Source organism: Canis lupus, chromosome 17 (genome assembly GCF_048164855.1).
Source record: "Canis lupus baileyi chromosome 17, mCanLup2.hap1, whole genome shotgun sequence".
Classification (NCBI taxonomy): Eukaryota; Metazoa; Chordata; class Mammalia; order Carnivora; family Canidae; genus Canis; species Canis lupus.
This window is the reverse complement of record NC_132854.1, coordinates 14,191,825-14,214,497: the sequence shown is the minus strand read 5'-3', so window position 1 is coordinate 14,214,497 and position 22,673 is coordinate 14,191,825. Positions and strand designations below refer to the sequence as shown.

Below are 22,673 nucleotides of genomic sequence, written 5' to 3'. Positions count from 1 at the left end.
TCAATATTAGCCTATCTAACAGGTGTGAGGTGATCTTATTGTGATTTTGATTTGCATGTCCTTGATGATGAGTGATGTTGAGCCCTTTTCCTATGCCTCTGGCAATTTGTATGTCTTCTTTAGAAAAACGTCTATTCAAATCCTTTGCCTTTTTTAAAAAAAAATTTTTTTTATTTTTGATATTAACTTATATAAGTTGTTTATGTCTTTTGGATATTAACTCCTTATTGAATGTACGATTTGCTAATATCTTCTTTTCTCCCATTCAGTAGCTTGTCTTTTTGTTGTGTTGGTTTCCTTCACTGTGCAAGAGCTTTTTCGTTTGACATAATTCCATTTTTAAAAAGAATTTTAGCATTTGTTGCCCTTACTATCCTTTAACCTCTGACCTTTGGTTTTCTGGCATCTTGCATACTAATGTTCCATTCTTTATGATAAATATAAACATTTACTAAGCACTGTATTAGGCACCAAGTGAATCATGACAAGTGTATATCATGTAATCACTGTCTGCCAGTCTTATAGCCATGGCAGGAATTATCTGTTGTCTTTGGTCTCTTTGACTCAAATGCAACTTCAGAAACCTTCTCAGCACAGAGGTCCAGGCAGCCACATCAAGCCTTCAAACTTGACACATGGAATAAAGTTTAGTTGCCATAACTATGTCAGGCTATAAAAGACAATAATGTGTGTCATCTGGGAAAAATAACACCTATTCTCACTCACGTGTTAAAAATCGTTATTTGTATGGCAAGGTAGATCAGGATGGAATGTCTTTACCTTGACAATATGACCCTGACCACCTCTTCCTTTGTCTGTCCTTCTCTTTTATCTGTTTTTATTTCATAGTCCATGCTATTCTTTAGAAATATCATGTATTTTAGATCTCTGACATACTGCTCTAGATAATTGTTTCAAATTAATGATGATACCCTGTGAGTCCTTGTGAAGGGTTTGCCTACTTTTTATCAACATAATGATTTTATTAGGCAAAATAACATAGTCATTATTTCCCTGTGTCTTAATATATATTTATCTACAAACAGCACACACACACACACACACACACCATATCATATATATGTTAACTTGTAGGGTAACACAAACATTACCCTACATCTCAAGTGAAAACAAAAAAAACGAAGGGTCAGTCAAGCAGAAGTTCAAGCAAATGGAAAAAATTAATAATTATCTTTTTGTAGGCAAAGAGATTAGATGTTCTGTTTTCTGAGCCCTTAATAGTCTTTGTGAAAACAGTTTGACCACAGCTTCACAGCAAGATTTAAATGAATGTTCAGTGATGGATTTACACACGTGAGCTGTAAAATGGAAATACACGTTGATCCTGAATTTGAAACACAAACCACGATTCAGATGGTTCCCTGGGAGCTTACAGCCCTGGCCTATTTTGACATTTTGGGAGAAACAAAATTTTGAATTGACCATGTATCTTCCACTCTGGTGTTCCATGGAACACTTCCTACATTTGTTACTGTTTTCTTCATCTTTTGTAGTTACCCCATGAAATTGTTGATCTATTCAGCTCCCTGGCCACCAATTTCCGGCGAGAGGCTCTAAAATAGTCCCATATTTGGCTTCAGGCATTAACTTAGAGACCAGGACATTGCTTTGTCCGTAATGAGCACAGATTGCCAATTGAGAGGAAATTTTATAATCTGTATTTTGGCCTGGACTGAGAGACCTCTGTTCCATGTTCACTTTTCCAGAAACAAAGAGGACAGTTTACCTTGGGCATAATATTTCAGGTGCAGTAAGGGCAGCTTTTCCTATCTGAGCTGGCATGGCTTTGTTTATCTGGAGAGATTTTGCTCTGTGGCAGCCTGGCAGTTTGACTTGAAATTTTTGATTCTCCATTATCATGCCTCTTGTAATGAGAAACTTGCGGCAACATATGTTTATTAATCTTAGTTAAAAGACACCTGCCCAGATGGTTTATACCTGGAAAATACTTGCAGTCATCAATCCTTCTCTAATCAGCAACTTTTCCTTCCCTCCTGGCACCACACCAGTTTGTTGAGATGACCAAGAGTTGCTTCCTTTTGGCCATGCGTGGTCCATGCCTGGTGAAGGATGGGGGGAAATAAAAACAGATCACTTCGTCTGAGAAGTAAGTGAGTTTGTGTCTTGCCAACATACCATAGTAGCCCCAACCTTGGCTTGAAAGGATCCATTTCATATCATTCTTTACCCTACAGTCTGAGAGTTGTGGTAATGAGGAACCCTCTCTGTGCCATCCTACTCCAACAGGCTGCATGGAGTACAGCTGTGCACATAGGACTCTAATCACCAATTCCTCCTGGTGGGGGAGGGAGGGCAAAACATGAAAGTCGCGGCTGTTTTTTGGTTGTAGAGGCTCTCCTTGTCATTCCAGCATCCTCTATCAGCGCTTCCCTGGAAACCCCTGAGTGTTCGTTGCTTCTAGAGGCAGACTTCTATAAACAGAAACATTATTCTGGGGTGAAATTAGCCAAGGTATTAAATTGATCAGTGTGATGATGAGTAGACTGGGTAGTTGAGAGACAGAGAATAAGCAGCAATCATCTGTGAAATACAAAACAGCCCAGACATTAGAGGAGAGATGGTAAGTTGTGTGCCCGCCAAAGATAACGTGATCGTTCTCTGCATCCCATTATGTCAAAAGGGAATTTACTGGATTTTTACCTCATGCTACCTTCCTGTGTGGCTGGAGAATTGCAGCATGCACCTTGATAATTTAAACAACCATCATTAGGCAATGCACATTGGATGTCTAATTAAATCTCTCATACCGCGGGATCACAGCCACACTTTGTCATTCAGGGGTCTTTACAGCCTGCTCCATACCATAGCAAGCAAAGATACGTAAATCTGCAATCAATTCTCAGAAGACCAGAGTGCTAAGAATTTATTTCCACTACAATGCTCTAGGACTTCTATGTTAGTTTGAAGTAATCCCTCGAGAGGGAATAAGGGCATGATTATGGTTCTAAGACTTATTTCCTTCATAAAATATTGCTTAAAGATAATAATGAATTTCATTTTAGTTTTTCATCATCACTCAAATATTTTCGTATTGGTTGAATATGACATGCTAAGAAGGAATGGAATCCTCTAGGAAGATTTAGGTGTGCATTTACATGACTACTTTTATTTCTAGTGATTTTGCAATTAGGATAGTTTTCACTAAGATAAATGGCAATGGCCACTGATTTTGTTTGCTTGAGACCAGGCACTTAAGTGTCATTCTTTATGTGTCAATTCCTTTATTTCAATCCCTGATGATAGATTAAACAGTAAAACTTTTGACACTCATCTTCTTTGTGAAAATATATAGCCCTGAACTTATAATTGGGCACATGAGTTCCATGTGTGTGCAAAACTGTCTAATAAATACTCCTCTGTGCAGATAACAATTCCAGGGAACTGTTTAATAAAAGGTGATATCTGACTTCAGAAACTTACAATCTATAAAAAATAGACATTTTTTTAACAATGGAGAGTCTTTCCAACATTTAGATTTCCTGAATGTTTATAGCCAAGTCTCCAAAAAAAATGTATTTTGAGATATCTCTACATAATTTTAGCACTCTGAAAGCAAAAATGAATCTTCTGTTTGACAAATTACTTTGACTGCAAATAAGGTGTTTGACCAAGTGTGTATTTTTTTTTCTCCCTTATTTCTTGGGCTGATAAGTGGACTTATATTACTGAATTCTGGTGTTGATTTCTGATAAGAATTAGAAAGGTGAAGAAAGGAAACAACCTTCATTGTGACAGATTTTGGTCACCGTGCTATCCTCTGGAAAAAAAAAAAAAAAAAAAAAAAAACTAGGTGAGGAGTGTTGTTTCAGCCCACAGTTCTTGATTTGATGTATAAGGTCATCAGATGAAACATGAAGTAGAGATGGGCTTTCTAACCAGCTGTGTATTTTGGTTCCAGCTGACTGACAGTACAAAGAAAATGTGTCAGTCATGAATATTAAGTTTCTTTCTAACATTTTTCTTCCAGATGGAAGCCACATGCACATCGTAGCAATGCTTCTTCCAGCTGATGAATTTTCTTATTTATATTTTTGGAAAAGCATATTGATTTTCATCTGTGACTTCCACCTTAGTACCCCACTGTGTGGCTTTAAAAAATGTTCTGCTTAGCTTCTTTTAAAACACCCCACCTCCAAAACAAACCTATTTATATCAAAGTCATTCTGGCACAAGTCCTTTTTTTTTTTATCACGCAAAGCTTTCACTCTTGCCCATCTTCTTTATTAGCTTTGGAAGTGCATACTATAAACCTACCTTTCTAACTGACTGATGACATTATTACCAACTCTTGTCATCACAGTGCTATAATAATATTAATAACCAATTTTAATATTGAAATCTGCTATTTTTTGATGTTGTCTTTGTACTGGGTATTTGAAATACACTTGATACTCATTATGGCTCTTAAGTTCTTCCAACAGATTTACAAGCTAAGTATTATTATTTCCAGCATACATTTGAGACAACTAAAGACAAAAGAGGTTAAGTAACTTCCCCAAGGTCACATAGCTAATAAGTGGCAGATGCAGGATTTGAAGCTAGTCTCTGAATCCCAATCTCATTCTCTTCACTGCTATGCTATCAAAATTGTATGAACTTGATGCTTCTGCTACTCTTTCACTAATACTTGCTTTATGTTTTTCAAACAAAATCCAGTAAAACTTAACTATTAAAAGTATGTTGAAAACCCATGCTCTTACTCATTCCAATTTCTGACTTTTTTGCAAATCATTTTCTTCCTGGCCCCCAGAGAGCCTGAAGAGAATTATATCTAAAGGGAAGGGTTTTATGTTGGGAGACCAGTTTTCATTGAACATGTCTTTTCCTGACTCTTATCCCCATGGCAACAAGCATCTGACTGAATTCTCCTCTGCAATCTCCACCAAATGGCAAGAAGCTGCATTTCCTCGAGGGGCTGCTGCTCATTGGTGATGAGGCACAGTGGTCCAGCACAATGGCACTCATGGGACTTGCCCAGCTGTGGGCTTTGTTCTACTGGCAGCTTTGAGATGGTGGGAAGGACAAAGGCAACAAAAATCCAAATTACCATCATCACGATCCTTGATGCTACCATCAGTATTGATAGGAGATATGTTTCTAATCTGTCTATTACCTTTCTAAAGCATTAAGATTCCTGTATTTTAAGCGGCAGTCACCACATCTAATTTACCTGGCATTTATTCAGCCGTTAGTTTGTCTAAGTCAATCATTGAAGATGAAATCTTGCCTTTTGATTTGTGCTGGCCCTTATTTGAATGGGAAAAGGAAAACTTCACATTTGAATGTTTCAAGCCTCATCATATTTCCCTTTTTCCACATGACAGCAATAAACAGATCTTGGCAAAACCTCCGACGCAAAAGAAATTTTTAAAATGAACCATACTGTCACTTCTTTTGACTGATATGGCAATAAACCAATAATTCAAAGGATCGCTGAACATCTAGACTTCTAAAACAGGAGAGCAGCTCAGACTGTTCATGTAAGAAAGCAACATTCAACCTAATGAAGTTTCAAAGGGTAACTTTTTAAAGAAAACTCATATTTTGGGAATGTCAGTGATGATTGGCTGAAAGAAAATTTAATAGTGAGAAGACTGGAGCCTTGGAGATGGAGAGGCAATCTCAGACACTTTATGATTCTGAAACTGTGGATACATTAGTTAAATTCACCAAGCTTTGGTTTCCTTAGTAATGAGAGAGAAGTAATAATTGGCAGTTTGCTGGGTTAATTTAAGAAATAGGGCTAACGTATATAAAAATACAAAGATATGCCCTGTTGTATGATAGTTGTTGAAGAAACTGGCTACTACTGTTTTTCTCTCACTATTATTTCTTGATGAGTCATAATCATTATTACCTGTTCATGAGCAGATCTAAGTGGGTGATATTTCTTCAGTAGGGGACCACTTTCAGCATATTAGATTTGAGTCTAAGGCCCTGACTACAACTTGACAGACATTCAACTATGCAAATCAATAGGCTGAGAACATCTGCAACCTTTCAAAGCCCTCATGGTTAAAAAAAAAAATCCATTTATGACATGGAAAGGGTTGGCCCTCCACGAGAAGACACTCAGAAAATGAGATCCAGTTGAATGATCCTTTTAATTATATTTATTGACCCTTCAACTGGAAGGCACCCAGTATCCAGGCATGGATGCACAAGGGAGATTTGAGACTCTGCTTTTAATGGAAGTGAATTGCTGCAGGGGAGAGCAGAGAGCACAGATGTTTGCAAGCCACAAATGAGGTCCCAAGCTGCACTGACATGGCGTCATCCGATTGCAACGCTGTCCAGTAAGCAGGGTCCCACTCGAAGTTCTGATCTAAGCACCTCATTGCAGAATTGGCAAGCTGCAACCCCCTAAAGTGATCCTAGCTGAGAAGGGAACAAAGGCCGAGAGAATAAACAATCTGGTTAATTGAGTCTGAATGATAGAATTGCAATGAGGGACCAATAAAAGGTGCAATAAGAAGGATGTTTAAAAATTCTAGTAAACCTTGATGAGATAGTGGTTTAGGAGCTCTGGAAATAACAACAGCCAACATCTATGAAAGCAGAGTATATAAACTAAGAATCTAAGGGTGTGGTTATGAGAAACAAAGCTTTTAAAAAAAATTCTATTTCTATGACTTCAGTTTTTAGTGATTAACTTTAAGAGAGATCCTAAAGTTAATATGCACTCTGTAGGAATTTGCCTGTCATACATGATCTTGAGGAAGTCACTAAATCTGACTGTCAGCATCCTCATCTGTAACATGAGGATAACAAGACTTACCTTGTGAAGTTGAAGCAGGGATGAGAGGTTTTATATATAAGATAAAATAGGGCTTGCAGGGCTGCTGTAACATGACACCAGGGATTGGGGGGCTTAAACAACAGAAATTTGTTTCCTTACGGTTCTGCAGGCTGGAAGTCCAAGATCAAGGTGTTGGCAGGGTTGATTTCCTCTGAGGCCTCTCTCCTTGGCTTGCAGATGGCCACCATCTCCCTGTGTCCTCACATGGTCTCTTCTCCATGTCTATGCTCCCCTGGTGTCTCTGTGTATGGCCGAATTTCCTCTTCTTATAAGGACACCAGTCAGGAGTGGACTAGAGACCATCCTAATGGCCTCACTTAATCACTGCCTGAAAGGCCTTATCTCCAAATATAGTCACATTCTAGATACTGGGCATTAGGTCATCAACAAATAAATTGGGGAGGGGGGATAGTTATGATTCAGCCAACAGCAGTGCATATAGACAGCAGAGTTTAGAATAACTGTCCCAAAGCAGGCACCTAAGTAATAGCCCTTATTACCAACAGGGACATTATTATTGTTATTCTCATATAATTTGATTTTCATATCAATATATTAGATACAAATTATTATAATAATTTTATATGTAGGTAGGGAAACTGCAGTGCAGAGAAATTAAAATCCTGGCCCAATATTACATAAGACATGTCAGTTTGAAAGCTGGGAGTGCACCTCATTTCTTCTGACCCCAAACTGTTTTTCTACCACATTGTGCTGCCATGAAGTGGTTGGACAATTGTCAGAGATTTAATTTTCTTGTTAAATTCAAGACTATCCTGTCCCAAAGCATTTATATGACATCTCTGCCAAGGAAGCCATTCATCCAAGCAGCTCAGTGTCTGGGCAATTAGAATGTTCTCTAATTAGGGCAAATTCTATGCATTCTTTATGCTTTCTTTTTAAAATTTGGAAATTTTAACCCAAGGTCAAAACTTTAAAATCTAGAACAAGGGAAATGTATAACACTTTTCTGTCTCTGGGAAATGCTATCTTTTGACTTTTTTGACTTTTGTATCTTGTTGTCCATTGTCCAAGATGGAAGCCAACTGATAGAAATCCACTTATCTTCCAAATCCACCAAAGTACCCGTGTCGGTCTGCATACAACCATACCTCCCATCTAACTATAATGAATAGTTTCCCCACTCCTATCTAAGGCCAAATGTCTCATCCATCATTATCTTTTGTTCTTGAGAACTTTACTTCACTCTTGGGATCATCCTCTTCTCTCTGCTCTGTCAGTTTCTGTTCTAGCATCTCTTATCTTAAAAGAAAGAAAAAAAGGAGAAAAGACACCTCTGGTGGTCCACTAGTTCCTGTCCCATTTCATTTTATCCTGCCTTAGTAAAATAGAAAGGGTATGTATAGTCATTGTTATTGTTTTGTAGCCCTCAGTGACCACTCATCCACTCTCACCATGCTTCATCATCCTCCTCCATGGAAATCCATATGTTCACTTCTCTGTTCTTATACTCCTTGGTCAGTTAGCATCATTCAGCACTCTTGTCCACTCCATACTTCATGAACACTTTCTTCTCTCGGCTTTGTGGTTTCAATATTCAATTTCTTCTTGCTCTACTTATCATCATTGGATATTCTATCTCAATCTCACTGTTTGATCCTTCTCTGACCATCTCAAGGACCTGAAACATTGAGTATGCCCCAGATCCTAGACTTCTAAGGGATTCTCCCTTCAGATTCTGAGCTCCTAAGGATCTAAAAAAACAAAAACAAAAGAAACCAATATTTTTGCACTTAATCGTGAATTGGGTGTAAAAAAAATAGGCTTTACGTTCTCTACTCAGATGTTGTCCGATATACCATATGTCTTTCTAGTTTTATTTATCCTGCTGCTTGAATGGTGTTTATTTTCTCACTTGATTTGTTTTTTATTTGAAAACAGCTGTGAGAGTTTGTATTTCAGATATTTATTGAGTACACTTTGCATGTGTTCTCTTACATAATCTTTACAAGGGCCCTAGGAAATAGTGGTTATTATTTCTTTATTGACAGAAACTTGAAGCTTAGAGAGTTTAAGAAACTTATCCAAGTTCACACAGTTGTTGGCAAAGTCAGGCTCAGACCCCATGTCTGACTCTATTGCTGTTGCTCTTCATAAGTGTGCAGTGTTACATTTAGCATATCTAGAGCAAACAGGAATTTGGGGTCATTTGTTTTGGTTTTGTAGAGTGCCTTTGGCTGCAAGCAATAGGGAACTCAGTTCACCTGGAATAAATAATGGGATTTATTTTCTTCCTGAAAGGAACTCAAGAGTTATACCATAGTAAGACCAGTAGCTCAGAATGTCATCAAGAATCCAAGCTCACTCCAGCTCTTATTTTGCTGTCCTCTATGTTGGCTTCATCTAACGGCTGTTTTTTCTTATAACTGTAAGATGGCTCAAGTAGTTATAGAAGCACATCAAAGTACAACATCATCCAGCAATAGAAAAGGAGATATTTCTGACTTGTAAAATGTATCAGGAAAGAAAACTTTCAGAAGCTCTCCAGTAGACATCTTTTCACATCTCACTGACTATGTACCCATTTGTAAACTCCCCACGTTGGCAGCCATTGCTAATGGCTGAGATTTATCAGGACCTTCTGATTCCTTGGGAAGGAAAAAGGATCAGAAACCAGAAGAAAATCAGGGCTTGGACAATGTAAAAGAAAAGAAAATGACTGTTGGTAGACAACCAAGAGGGTCAACTCCGTATCTCACGGAGTGTTTCAGGTTCTGTAACTGCCCATCTGTGTTTGTGTATGTTCCATTTTGAAGCCATTTTTCCTTTAAAAAAAACTTTCTGGACAGCCCGAGTGGCTCAGTAGTTTAGCACCACCTTCAGCCCAGGGTGTGATCCTGGAGACCCGGGATTGAGTCCCACATCAGGCTCCCTGCATGGAGCCTGCTTCTCCCTCTGCCTGTGTCTCTGCCTCTCTCCCTCTCTCTCTCTCTCTCTCTCTCTCTGTCTTTCATGAATAAATAAATAAAATCTTTAAAAAAATAAAAAAATAAAAAATAACTTTGTTAAGAACAACTTTTCAGCTGTTCTTCATACATACCTTTTTTTCTAAACGTCTAATTGGCTACTTTGTTGTCAAGAGCCTTAAATAAAATATGCTTCCTGTGGAACCAGAAATGGTTACTTATCCATCATTTTGGTCTGTGACTGTTCTGTGTAGAATTTCCAATTTTTCAACATACACTGGTCTGCAAAGGAATTGAACACATTCGCAAACCATCCAGAGACTCATGCAATTTTAAAGTTTGTTCTTAGAAACAAGTTGTCTGAGCTACATAATCTCTGATCATAACTAACAATTTGAACACCTTCCAATGACGTTCCCTTGTTAATATTGTCTGTGACTCAGATGCCCCATGCTGGTCTCACTCATTCTTACTTATAGAATATTCACATTTTCAAATACTTTCCCCATGCTCTTTCCTTTGGCTCTAAAGCTAACCATATTTTCAAGTGGCATTATAAAGCCTTACTTAAAAGTACCTCGCCATTCTGCATACCCAGTTATGCTACAGACCAATTCTTTCCTCAGTTTACACATCACTACCTAACCTCTCTCTCTCTCACTCAAAGACATGGAAACTGACAATTATTCTACCACCCTGACTCTTCATTCTACTTTAGGATATGCACTTTGACATCAAGAGGGCTTTTATACGACGGATTCTAATCTCTTCCCAACCACTCTGGTTGTCAGTTACCCAAGGGATAGAGTGAATAGCCTCATCCCCTCGCTTTCCCAGGAAAGGCTGGACAAGAGCTTGTTGACAAGAGCCAACACTTTGTGTCACAATCATCCAGCATCCTTCAAATCCTCTTAGCACGTACTCCCTATAGTTGCTAATCCTCAAGAATTTGATGAAGTGAAAATAACCATACTTTTCATCTTGCAGAGTTGACAATTAACTAATTAGCCAATTAACTCATTGAGCCAGATTTGTCCCAGTAAGTTAAGGGCTTTGGGAGGTATATTAATCCTTTAAGGCCACTGGAGCAACATTTGCAGCTAATGGGCCCATATCCCTAACTTACTACCAGGGAGAGACTAGGGTATTGTTAGGGAATAGAAGTCATTAATCCTCACTGTACCCAGAGGGGCAGGTAAGAATGACTTTGCACAAATTGATGAGAAAATGTGTTTTGTTTCAGTTTTTGCTTTTAAGACAAAAATAGACTCTGAGTTAAAGCCAAGATTGGCACTCAACATTTTCTCACAAACAGGCTCTATTCAAATTTGAAATCTTGCCAGAATTTGTTTATTTGTTTATAGTTCACGATCCAGTACTGAGAGTGCATAGGAAAGAAGTTTTGTACTAGGGTATGAGTATTCTATCAGAGTCTTTGACAGCAGGAGAGGGAAATTAGGAATCCTTTTCTGCTCTATAGTCTACTTAAATGAGCACTTATTAAGTCATGCAGAATATAATTCTAGGTGGTGTCCGTGCTTTGGGTGGGAGGGAATGTACAAAAAAAATTTTTTTTCAATGTGATTCCTGGTCTTTAGAACTGAGAAGGCTGTGGCCATCAAGTGGGACCTGCCCTCCAAAGGCTGCATCATATCTGAAGGAAGAATACTAAGGACCCATCTCTCCCTCTAACTGTAGCAGGAGTCTGGACATGCCTGCTTGTATAACCTGGGTACCTGGCAGCTCAAAAGGTAGAACCTAAAATATGGGCTTACCAGCTTGAAGGCTGAGCAGTAGAGCAGTTGCCTATGTCCACAATCTTGGTGGGGTTTCTGGTTCTCTTGTGCCAAGGCAAATGGTTTGAAGTCAAGTTACCAAATCCAAATGGAGAAAATAGCAATGTAAAGCCAGAGGTGGGGTGGTAGTGTGGGGATGGAAAAACATGCAGCTGAAGTGATCAGAACAGAGAAAAGTCAGTCTCTGGAGAGGAACGTAGGGCAGATGGCAGCCCCAAGTGTCCTGTAAGTGGCTTCTGAGCCATGTGGTATAAAGAGGGAGGAGGGAAGTGTCTTGAGTGTTTAAGGGTAGAGCCTGGGGCTTACAAATGTATTTATAAACTTATGTTCGTTACACACACAAAGCCATAAATCTTCAAGGGCTCTGTGTCTGGCTGCTCCCTCTTCTTACCCCCACAGATTAATCACAGCTACCTTTGGGAATAAAAAGAAATTGACTTTTGCTTTCCTTAAAAGTAATATTAAAATCCCTGCTTATATTAGTTCACTAGGCGATATTTAGGTTACCTAGGCAGTACACAACACTCCAGGAAGCCTTTCTTTCTTTCCAGCTATTGTGGTCTGTCCTCTCAGGGTCCTTCCTTCCCTCGATGAAGTTTCTGCACCAAATAAGAAGGAAGGCTTTCATTTCAACAATAGGCAGCATGGAACGTGGCAAAAAGCACATCAAACTCTTTGACGGGACTGCGTAGGAATTCAGCAAAAGAGAAGCTTCAGTGGCCTTCTAGACAAAAAGAACTAGAGCTAAGCTTTAAAACACAAGACTTCTTTCTGCTTTGCTACTTTGAGAGCAAGTCAAAGTCACTTCTCTGTGATCTGTCTTTGCCCTTTGAAAACTAATGTACATATATACGTGCATATTAATAATTCACTCGGTTCTGCCAAGATTAGAAGCCAGTGTCTAATAGTATGAATAAAAAAGTACTTAGAAATGTGTAAAAAGAGAAAAAAATGAGAGAAAAAAAGAAATGTGTAAATGAGAAAACTGGTTCAAGGGAAAAGTAAGAATAGGAGAAATCAGAAGGAAGTTAAGGTAATTTCAGTTGATAGAGGTGGTCAGAAATGTGCTTTGGCACTTTCCAGTTATGAATCCCAAGAAGGTAATATGACAGTGATGATGGTGACAAACAGTCAGTACTTAATAATTGCTTACCGTGCACCAAGCACTATGCTAAGCAAGCATTCTATTTGGTGCTATCCCATTTTATATTGTCCCAAATTTTCTGAAGCAGATAGTATTATTGTCCTCATCTTTCCAAAAAAGGAACCAAGGCTTGACAGTATGGTAAAAATAACAGATTTCCAAAGGACATAAATTATGGAGCTCAGTTTTGCTCCATGAGTCACTAACAAGAGGTCACAATGCAATATAGTGATCAATATACTCAAAAATATTTTTTCTGGTGAAGCTTATTGAGTTAAAAAGCATTGGAAAGACTATTCAGTTGCTACAATGTTACATTTACATCCAAGGGAAGTTTGCTAATGAAATTCTAGAAGCTATACAACTTTATTTCAGGTATGCACACCTCTACTGCTGTAGTCTAACCCAAGGATCTGTTGTAGGATATCTAGAGGCATGAGTAGTTCTATCTTCAAAACAATGTTCCATAAACTCTACCTCAAAATGTTTTTGAAGTATCTATATTCCCTGAGAAATACCTGGAATTGTAGATGTCTATACCACTTGTTAAATACAGCCCATAGCTAGAAGAGGGATTGACTCTATCTTATAAATATGGTGGAGACTAACAAGGAAACAAAAGCAAACAGGTCACTATGAATTCACCCAGAGCATGTTTGTGGGTAGAATCAAAACACTTCTTATAAAGCATTTCTGAAGGGTTTCCAAGCCCCAGAATGACGAATAATCAAAGTTCAATTAATTTATATATTCATACACTCACGGAAACATTATTGAGATGTGCCAGGTATTAGAGGCATAATGGAGACAGAATATATTCAGCCCCTCTCATCACTGAGCATATGATCTACTAATAGATACTGATAATTATATAAGCCATTAACGTGAAGCACAGTAGAACCAGGATCAGATAGATTTGTGATACAGGGGCAGCACCCATCATAGGTAACTGCTTTATTTTGGGAGGAGGCAAGAGAAAACTTTCTGAGGACATGGCATTTAAATCGAAAGTGAAACAAATATTATGATTTAGTCAGATTATAACCACAATAATGCTGGTTTGGAAAAAAAATTATTAAAGCAAAAAATACAAAATCTTTACTTGACTCATTAAAAAAAAAAAAAATCAGCACCAGTAAAGCACATAGTGCACCTTCCATTTTCCTGGTTATCAGGCTGTCAATTGTAGTCTTTTTTTTTTTTTAAGGTTTTTATTTATTTATTCATGAGAGACAGAGAGAGAGAGAGAGAGAGGCAGAGGGAGTAGCAGGCTCCATGCAGGGAGCCTGACATGGGACTCGATTCCGGGACCTCAGGATCAGGCCCTGGGCCAAAGGCGGTGCTAAACCACTGAGCCACCAGGGCTACCCTGTCAATTGTAGTCTTAATTAATTGGATGAATTGATATACATATAGATAAAATAACTGTGAAACTATTGAATGTTTACTATTTGATTGCAGTTTACAATTGTTCAATTATGTTCTTAGATTTGGACAGATCCGAGGATGTTCAAGCTTTTTCTAAGCTACTATTTGCCAAATCTGTATCTTCACATGATACAATTGCCTACTGGATCCCCTCTTGCATGAGGATCCAGGATTCCCCACACCAGTAATATCACAAAGGTTAAGAGTAAGAGTTCTGTCTCAGAAATATCTGGGTTCATCTGGCCCATATTAGCTGTGTGACCTTGTCCAAATGATTTCAACTCCCTCCAGCTTCATTTCTAAGCCTCTGGAAAGTGCAAATGCCAATTTTAATCATTTATTAAGAATTGCTTATGGAAAGGGAGTGAACTCAAGCACATCAAAAAATGAACACAGTTCTTGGCACATGGTAAGCACTCAAGAAGATGATGGTTGTTATTACAATTATGGCAGAAACTGAACTCTATCTTTCCCTATCTCTGTTCCTAAATTCCTCATTGAGTCTCGATCCTCCTATGATGGGTTAAACTATGTCCCCTAACATTCATATGTTGAAATCCTAACCCCCATTACCTCAGAATGTGATTTGTTTGGACAGAGATTCTTTGCAGATGTAATTAACTAAAATGAGATCATCCTGGAGTAGGGTGGGTGGGCTCCTAATTCAATGTAACTGGTCTCCCTATAAAACACACACACACACACACACACACACACACACACACGGAAAAATATCATATGAACTGAAGGCAGAAATTGGGATGATGCATCTACAAGCCAAGAAACACCAAAGAGAGCAGAACACCAGAAGCTGGGAGAGAGCCTAGAACAGAGCCTCCCCAGCACCCTCAGAGGGAACATAGCCCGGTTCACAACTTGAGTTGGGCCTTCTGGCCTCCAAACTGCCAGACAAATAAATTTCTGCTGTTTGATCCTCTCAGTCTGGTACTTTGTTATGGCAAACCTAGGAAACTAATACTAGCAACCCACCCTATTCCCAAGCCAGAAACCCGGGACCCACCCTAACCCTCTCTCCCTCATCATCACGTTCAGCCATCCCTGGCTCTCATCCTGTACTTTCACAGACATCTCTTCTCCCCTTCCAAGCGTATTTGGCTGAGGCCTAGCTCATCTTGCACAGATGGATCAATCAGGATTCAATCAGGGAAGTAAACCACTATACATATAAAGGGATTTGTTGTAGGAATAAGAACTTTCACAACTGTGAGAACAGCTAGGAAGAGTGAAGCTCTGAAAAGGAGAATTTTAAAATCAAAAGAAAATCACTGTCCAGTCTTGGTATAGGTGAACGGGTGGAAGCTCTCAAGGAGATCCTGAAGGGAAGCATGAGCAATGGGGCCATGAGGTGGTTGGTGGAGAAAGCCTGTGGAAAGTTCCTGATTCCTCATGGCTGTCAGAGCTGGGAGTCCCCATGTGGTGGCTGGCGGTCAGCAGGGTCACTATGAGGATGGAAATGTGGGTACAGAGTGGGTGACGGGCCAGAGGAGAGCCTGCCTGCACTGCTACCTGTACTTTAGTTCCTAACCAGTGATGACCTTCAGAGTGTAATCCTGCCTCAATTCCACCTCCAAATCTCACATAATTTGCTTTGCAGAACTCCTCTAACTCGGCCCATATGGAGAAAATGACTCTGAGCAATATCTCTCCCAAATTGATTTAAAAAAAAAAACAAAAAAAACAAATAGCTAAAGCTATAACAAATTATTGCAAACTTGGTGGTTAAAAATGACAGAAATTTATTCTCTCGTGGATCTAGAGGTGAGGTATCTAAAATCAATATCAGTGGGCCCAAACCAGTGTGTTAGCTGGGCCCCCCTCCCTCCAGAGGCTCTAGGGGAGACTACAGCTCCTTGCCTCTCCCAGCATCTGGTGGCAGCCCGCATTCCTTACCCTGTGGCTATGTCACACTGCATCGCAATTTTCTGCTTATATTTTTGTCTCTCCCATGAAAATCTGAGCTTTTCATGCATGTTGACCTGTTTCTTTCTTTCTTTTTTTAAAGATTTTATTTATTTATTTGAAAGAGAGCAAGAGAGCACAAGCAAGGGAAGCCTCTGGCAGAGGGAGAGGGAGAAGCAGGCTCCCCGCTGAGCAGGGAGCTCTACAAGGGAGGATCAATGCCAGGACCCTGGGATCATAACCTAAGTGGAAGGCAGATGTTCAACTGACTGACCAATCCAGGCACCCCTTGACCTGTTTATTTCTGCCCTGACCACTCAGTTTGGCCCATAGTAGATTAGAAGTCAGTGTTTGGAGAACTCTCCCTGGTCACTGGCTGTATTAGTATTATACTCCCAGATACTGGGTCGATACTCCACTTTCCATGGTCATTCTTAGTAGCTGTACTGATGCCCCCAGCTTTCTGTGGAGTCTGAGACAGTCTGGGCCTCACCAGCCTCATCCATTTTACCCCAGATGGCTGCACAGTAATGACCATTTTGTACATGTGCCATTACATGAAAGGAGTTGGGAAGCAGTGTCTAAATGAACAAAACTTGGTTCTATCTTTTATAAATAATTTTCTTGAGGGCACCTGGGTGGCTCAGTTGGTTAAGGGTCCAACTCTTGGTTTCGACTCAGGTCATGATCTCAGCGTTGTGAGATTGAGCCATGTCAAGCTCAGTGCTGGGTGGGGAGTCTGCTTAAGATTCTCTCTCTCTCTCTCTCTCTCTCAAATAAATAAATAAATAAATAAATAAAAAATAAATAAATAAATAATTTTTTTGTTTGTTTGTTTTCCCTGAATTCCAACATGGATTGCAATATAACATCATAAAACAAGTATAGTATCATTAGAAAGGAAGACTTGAATTTAGGCTCTGCCTCCACCATTCTAGTCAGGTGACCTACTTGACTCCGTGTTCTCAATGTGAAATGCCAGTAGTAGTTATGCCTACCCCTAGGGGATCATGTCTGGGGAAGCACGTTCTCTACTCTTGTGTGTGATATAAGTATCGGTCTTATCTTTTAGATCTGAAGTCAAGAATGTCAGTTCTGCTCATGGAATCTGATTAATTCCACATAACTGTGTTGGAAATTTGCCATTTGGTTCATTTATTGCTTTTCTTATGCCAAGGTGGAGAGTGGTAGGGCCCCATTCTCTACCATTGGGCATCTATGACACAAACATGTGAGAAGGCTCTTTCAGGCTTGTACCAGCCAGTCAGTTGTTGAAGAATTGGCTCACAGCTTCGAGGAGAGTGAAAGATGGTCAGAGTTATAGCAGAGTGACAAGTCTAGTGGCCAGGGAGCCCGAGGCCAGTGGGAAGGGCATGGGGAATGGTTTCAGCAGTCTTCCTGCTGTGGGACTGTAGCTAGGTTTTGCCTCCCTTAGATTCCATTTTTCCTTTCTGAGCCTATCAGCTAGCCAGTTCATCATTTCTACAGGCTTCCTATACCTTCTCCTCCCCCAAATTCCTTTTCTGCCAAAGTCAGATAGAGTTGGCTTCTCTTGATTGCCATCAAGAACCCAGCCAAAATAATAGCTGAAAAGTTTCAGAAATATCAATTGCATCCTAAATCAAAACCATATCCTTAATACTTTTGCTGAAAGAAGCTTTATTTTGTATAAGAATATTATACTGCACTGCACATCGTTTATGAGACTTCCCTAAGCCACAACTCATTTCTTCATCTGTAAATTTCTCTTTTTATTAGGATTTTATTTATTTATTCATGAGAGACAGAGAGAGAGAGAGAGGCAGAGACATGGGCAGAAGAAGAAACAGTTTCCACGCAAGGAGTCCGATGGGGCACTTGATCCTGGGACTCCGGGATCACGCCCTGTGTGGAAGGCAGATGCTCAACCACTGAGCCACCCAGGCATTCCTAGGGGAAAGTATCTTTTAGGGTAATTTGAACACAGAATGAATTATTCAACCAGTACTTGTTGGGTGCTTTTTTTTTTTTTTTCAGTCATTGTCCTATGTATTTGGGATACATGGAAAACATTAGAAAACATCAAGGGAGTGTTTGATAAAATATGAGTGCTTGACAAAACAAGCAATGAAGGATATAGTATTTGAAATGGTTAGCTTATGCTTATGAATTAGCTTATTCTTATGAATTAAACTGGGTAAACAAGGAGTTTGAAACTCTAATGTATAGTGGTAAAAAATGAAAGTACTGTAGGATAGATGCCATATTTTAAATGTAATTTAAGAAGGTAACCAATGCCTATATATACTGTTAAATATCTATTATGTGCTCTTAACTGTGATAGATTGGGTGAATGATTTCCAAAGACAATTTCTGGTCTCAGAAGAGATAAGATACATGTATGTGAAATAATCACTTAGAATATGTTTGGACTTGACCATACCAAATAAACAGAACAAAAAATAAAAGTACTAAGTGAAGGGAGACTCTTTTTCTGTGGGAAAAGCAACAGGGGAAGTATTTGAACTCAACCTTTAGTACTGATAGGATTGCTATTGACTGATATTTTTTCCCATTTGAGCTGCTGATGGGGTTGTGGCTAAGTGGGACCATGTGACTAGTTCTAATGAATGAGTGGAGAGCAAAAGTGACATGTGTCATTTACAAGTCAAAGCATTTAACTGCCAATGTGAGTCTCCCCAAACTCTGTTTATCCTCTGGCATGGCAACCAGCAGTGTTGAACATAGCTACTTTGTCTGCTGACTCTGTAGTGTGTACGATGAGGCCAGCTCCATGCTAACTCATGAGAAGCACCTGACTTGTGCAAAAAGTAATAAGTCTGTTGTTTTGAGCCACTGAGAATTAAGGTTCTTTTGTTACTGTTATAGGCTTGGATTTATATGCTGGCTCTAACACTTATTAGTTCAGGGACAGAGGCTGTAACCTCTCTAAACCTGGCATGGTCTTCTGAAAGTTGAGGATAATGATGCCTTCCTCCCTGAGGAATATGGAGCTTCCATGAAGTCATGTTTCCATAGAGCTTGTTCCAGTGCCTGGGGCTAGGGATTTGGAATGAGATCTTGGTACTATTAGGATGCTATTATGGCCAGCACACAAGAATGCTTCAGTCAGGGTTCCTGATCAGGGAAGAAATACCAAGTAGGAATCAAAGTTCCTCTTGATGAAGGACTGAGATGGTATCCAATAACCTGAATTCTTACTGATTCAGCACTTGTGGGAGAAAAGGTAGAAGAGAAAGCATAGTTATGGGAATGTAGAATCTTAACTAGGTCAACTCCTTGAAAAAACGTAATTTTGAAGGGAAGTACATTCTAAAAAAAGGTGAAGGAGCCCAGATTGTGAATTTTGCATGTCAGAGTGAGAAGCAGGGTCTTCTTTCAGGAGTCTGCTACTGGTTTTGAGTAGAGGCTCACTGTGAGAAGTTAATGTGATGATTCATACGAAGGCAGTGGTCCAAAGGCATTAGAGAAGGGAGCCTAGCCAGGCTTCTGTGGAGTGCAGATGGGATGGGAGAAGAGTTTTCCTAAACTGGGAGCATTCTTCTCTTTTAAATCTCTCTCTCTCTCTCTCTCTCTCTCTCTCTCACACACACACACACACACACACAGAATAAAACAAAATACATGCCTATCTGGGCAGAATTTATAGATTCACCCCTAACCATTTGAGCTATTAGCTTAATATTTCAGACACAAGGAAAAAGCTCTTGGACCTCTGATTTCGCATTCATCACGCTTGAGTAATGGTCCTTGTTAGGCCTGTAATAATGTCCTCTTTTTTTTAAAGTGAAGCCTAGTAATAAAATTTTTATTGTAATCCGATGCTAACATGATTCTTCCTAACTAAGAATTATGTTTGGTGGATTTAAGCAACCCCAGAAAATATTCAGGCTAAGAATTTAGAAAAAGATACATTGGGCAAAAAGAACACCCTTACGGATGAATGTTTTAGGAGGATTTCCTAGGAAGATGCTATTTCTTATTCTGTCTCGTCTTTTACTTTTAAACTTAAAGCCAGTAATTTTCAACTTTTAATTACTTTAAGAATCACCTGGTGACCCATTAAAAAAAAAATGCAGAATCTGCAGATCTGCCTCAGAGTGATTCTAATTCAGCATAAATAGGGGAGGATCAGTATTATAGACTAAATGTTTACATCTGGCCCCAGACTCATATGTTGGAACGTAACCCCCAATGTAGTGGGACTAGGAGGTGAGACTTTGGGAGGTGATTAGGTCATGAAGGTGGAGCCCCCGTGAATGGGATTAGTGCCCTTATAAGAAGAGATATAAGTGAGAACTCTTTCATCACTTCCACCCTATCAGGACACAGCAAGAAGACAGCCATCTGTGAGCCAGGAAGTGAATCCTCACCAGACACTGAAACCACCAATACTTAATCTTAGACTTCTCAGCCTCTGGAAGTGTGAGCAATAAATGCTTATGTTTAAGCGACTCAGTCTATGGTATTTTTGTTATTGCAGCCTGAATTGACAAAGACAGGGGCTAGGAGCCTACACAATAGAAAGCTCAGGTCAAATATATAAGGGGTCTGCATTTGGTGGGACACAGACTCTAAGCTTCCAGACTTGACCATGAGCTTTGTTTTGACCATGGGCTGTGTTTTGATTATCTTGCTCTCTCTGGCACTAATTATTAATCCTAGCATATCGGAGGCAACGATGAATAAGACTTACAGACGCTGACTTTGCAGTCAAACAGGCCTGGATTTTTTTTTTTTTTTTTTTTTTATGATAGTCACACAGAGAGAGAGAGAGAGAGAGGCAGAGACACAGGCAGAGGGAGAAGCAGGCTCCATGCACCGGGAGCCCGACGTGGGATTCGATCCCGGGTCTCCAGGATCGCGCCCTGGGCCAAAGGCAGGCGCCAAACCGCTGCGCCACCCAGGGATCCCCAGGCCTGGATTTATATGCTGGCTCTAACACTTATTAGTTCAGGGACAGAGGCTGTAACCTCTCTGAACCTGGCATGGTCTTCTGAAGGTTGAAGAAAATGATGCCTTCCTCACTAAGGAATATGGAGCTTCCATGAAGTCATGTTTCCATAGAGCTTGTTCCAGTGCCTGGGGCCAGGGATTTGGAATGAGATCTTGGTACTATTAGGATGCTATTTATGGCCAGCACACAAGAATGCTTCAGTCAGGGTTCCTGATCAGGGAAGAAATACCAAGTAGGAATCAAAGTTCCTCTTGATGAAGGACTAAGATGGTATCCAATACCCTGCAAGGCTGAAATCAGGTCAAAGTTGATTTGGAGAATGTGGTGTAGATCTGGAGGGTATGGTGAGACATCATGGCTCTCCACATGAGAGAAGCAAGCACAGGGTGGTCTCACCACAGTGGCTTCCTTCGAAGGTCTGGTAGCCCTTCTTAACAGGAAAGCATGGCTTCATCATGTTCCGGACTCAAACCAATTGATAACGAATCCCTCTCCTTCCTTCAGTGAGGGAGACAAAGATCCAGAAGAGAATAGGAGGAAACAGACCAATTTCCTTCCCCTCACCGGGCACATGGAGTGCTCCATGAAAGATATTCGTGTGGGTTGTTTTCATTTATTACTATTATATTATTATTATTATTATTAAACTGTGAATGATGAGAATAGCTGACCTTCATTTAATGCTTATTATGTGATCGGCTGTGTGCCAAGATTTTTCCATATTGTGTCTCACTGAATCCTCACAGGAAATCCTGTGAGCTTGGTACTATTTTTATCACCATTTAGACATGAGGAAAGTAAAGCTCAGAAAGGTTAAATAATTTGTTCAAGTAAGTGGTGTCACAGCTTGGATTCTGTCTAATGAGCAAATCTTAGAACAATTTTAAAAACTGATTAATTGTTAAGTTGAAATAGAGGGAAATATGAGTGGCCCTGACTTTGGGGCGTTTTCTTGGGTGTGCTCTGGGGTGAGGGGATCTGCTTTGCCTTTATCTAATGGAAAACCATCCATGAAACACAAAACAAAATAACAACAGAAGTGTAGCTAAAGAGCTCAGAAGATTTTTTCTATTACTTGTTAGTCAAAAATGAGAAATTACAATTCAAGTTTTCCTGCAGCTTAATTACAGGCCTCTGTGCTGTGAACAATACACTAAGTACTAATAATAGGGGCCATCCAAAAACAAATTCTCTAGAGACCTCCCAGCTCCATTGGGTCTGTTTAGGACAAGTGATAAGGAAACAATGTTCTGTATGAAGGAGCAGCAGGCCCCTAGACAGTGTGAATCTTTTTCTTGTTAATGAAGCAAAATGAACATTTTTAGTGGTGTAAAACCAACAACAGAAATGAAAAGCCATTCTTGTTACTTACCTTGGGGCTGTAAAGGAAATCTCTTCAGCATGTTAGCTGGGAAGTGATAAGGCACCATCACGAGACCTGCCCTGCTCTGGTTTGGCGGAGAGGAATCCAAAAGAAATAGTCCTATTTTTAAAGGGCTTTTCTACTTCTGATATGATTTGGGCCCTGTTCCTAAATCATCTTGGAATCAGAACAGCAATTCTTTTTTACCCACTTGGCTGGAGTGTAAAAGAATTGTTGGAAAATGTTCAATAAATGTCTAGAGCTCTATGTAAATAGGAAAAGTGCAGTTATTTGTAA

General features: G+C 39.6%; 1 protein-coding gene and 1 long non-coding RNA gene across 4 annotated transcripts in view; one reads left to right on the top strand and one right to left on the bottom strand.

The window, feature by feature from the left end:
• The window catches only part of HS6ST3 (heparan sulfate 6-O-sulfotransferase 3), a 631,086-nt gene that overhangs the window by 579,413 nt on the left and 29,000 nt on the right, over positions 1–22,673 (top strand). The gene's annotated exons all lie outside the window — the stretch shown is intronic.
• On the bottom strand, positions 7,747–22,510 carry LOC140608306 (uncharacterized). Its single transcript, XR_012010329.1, has 2 exons — positions 22,386–22,510; positions 7,747–8,556 (listed from the first exon to the last, which is right to left on the bottom strand). It is a non-coding gene; the product is annotated as an uncharacterized lncRNA (long non-coding RNA).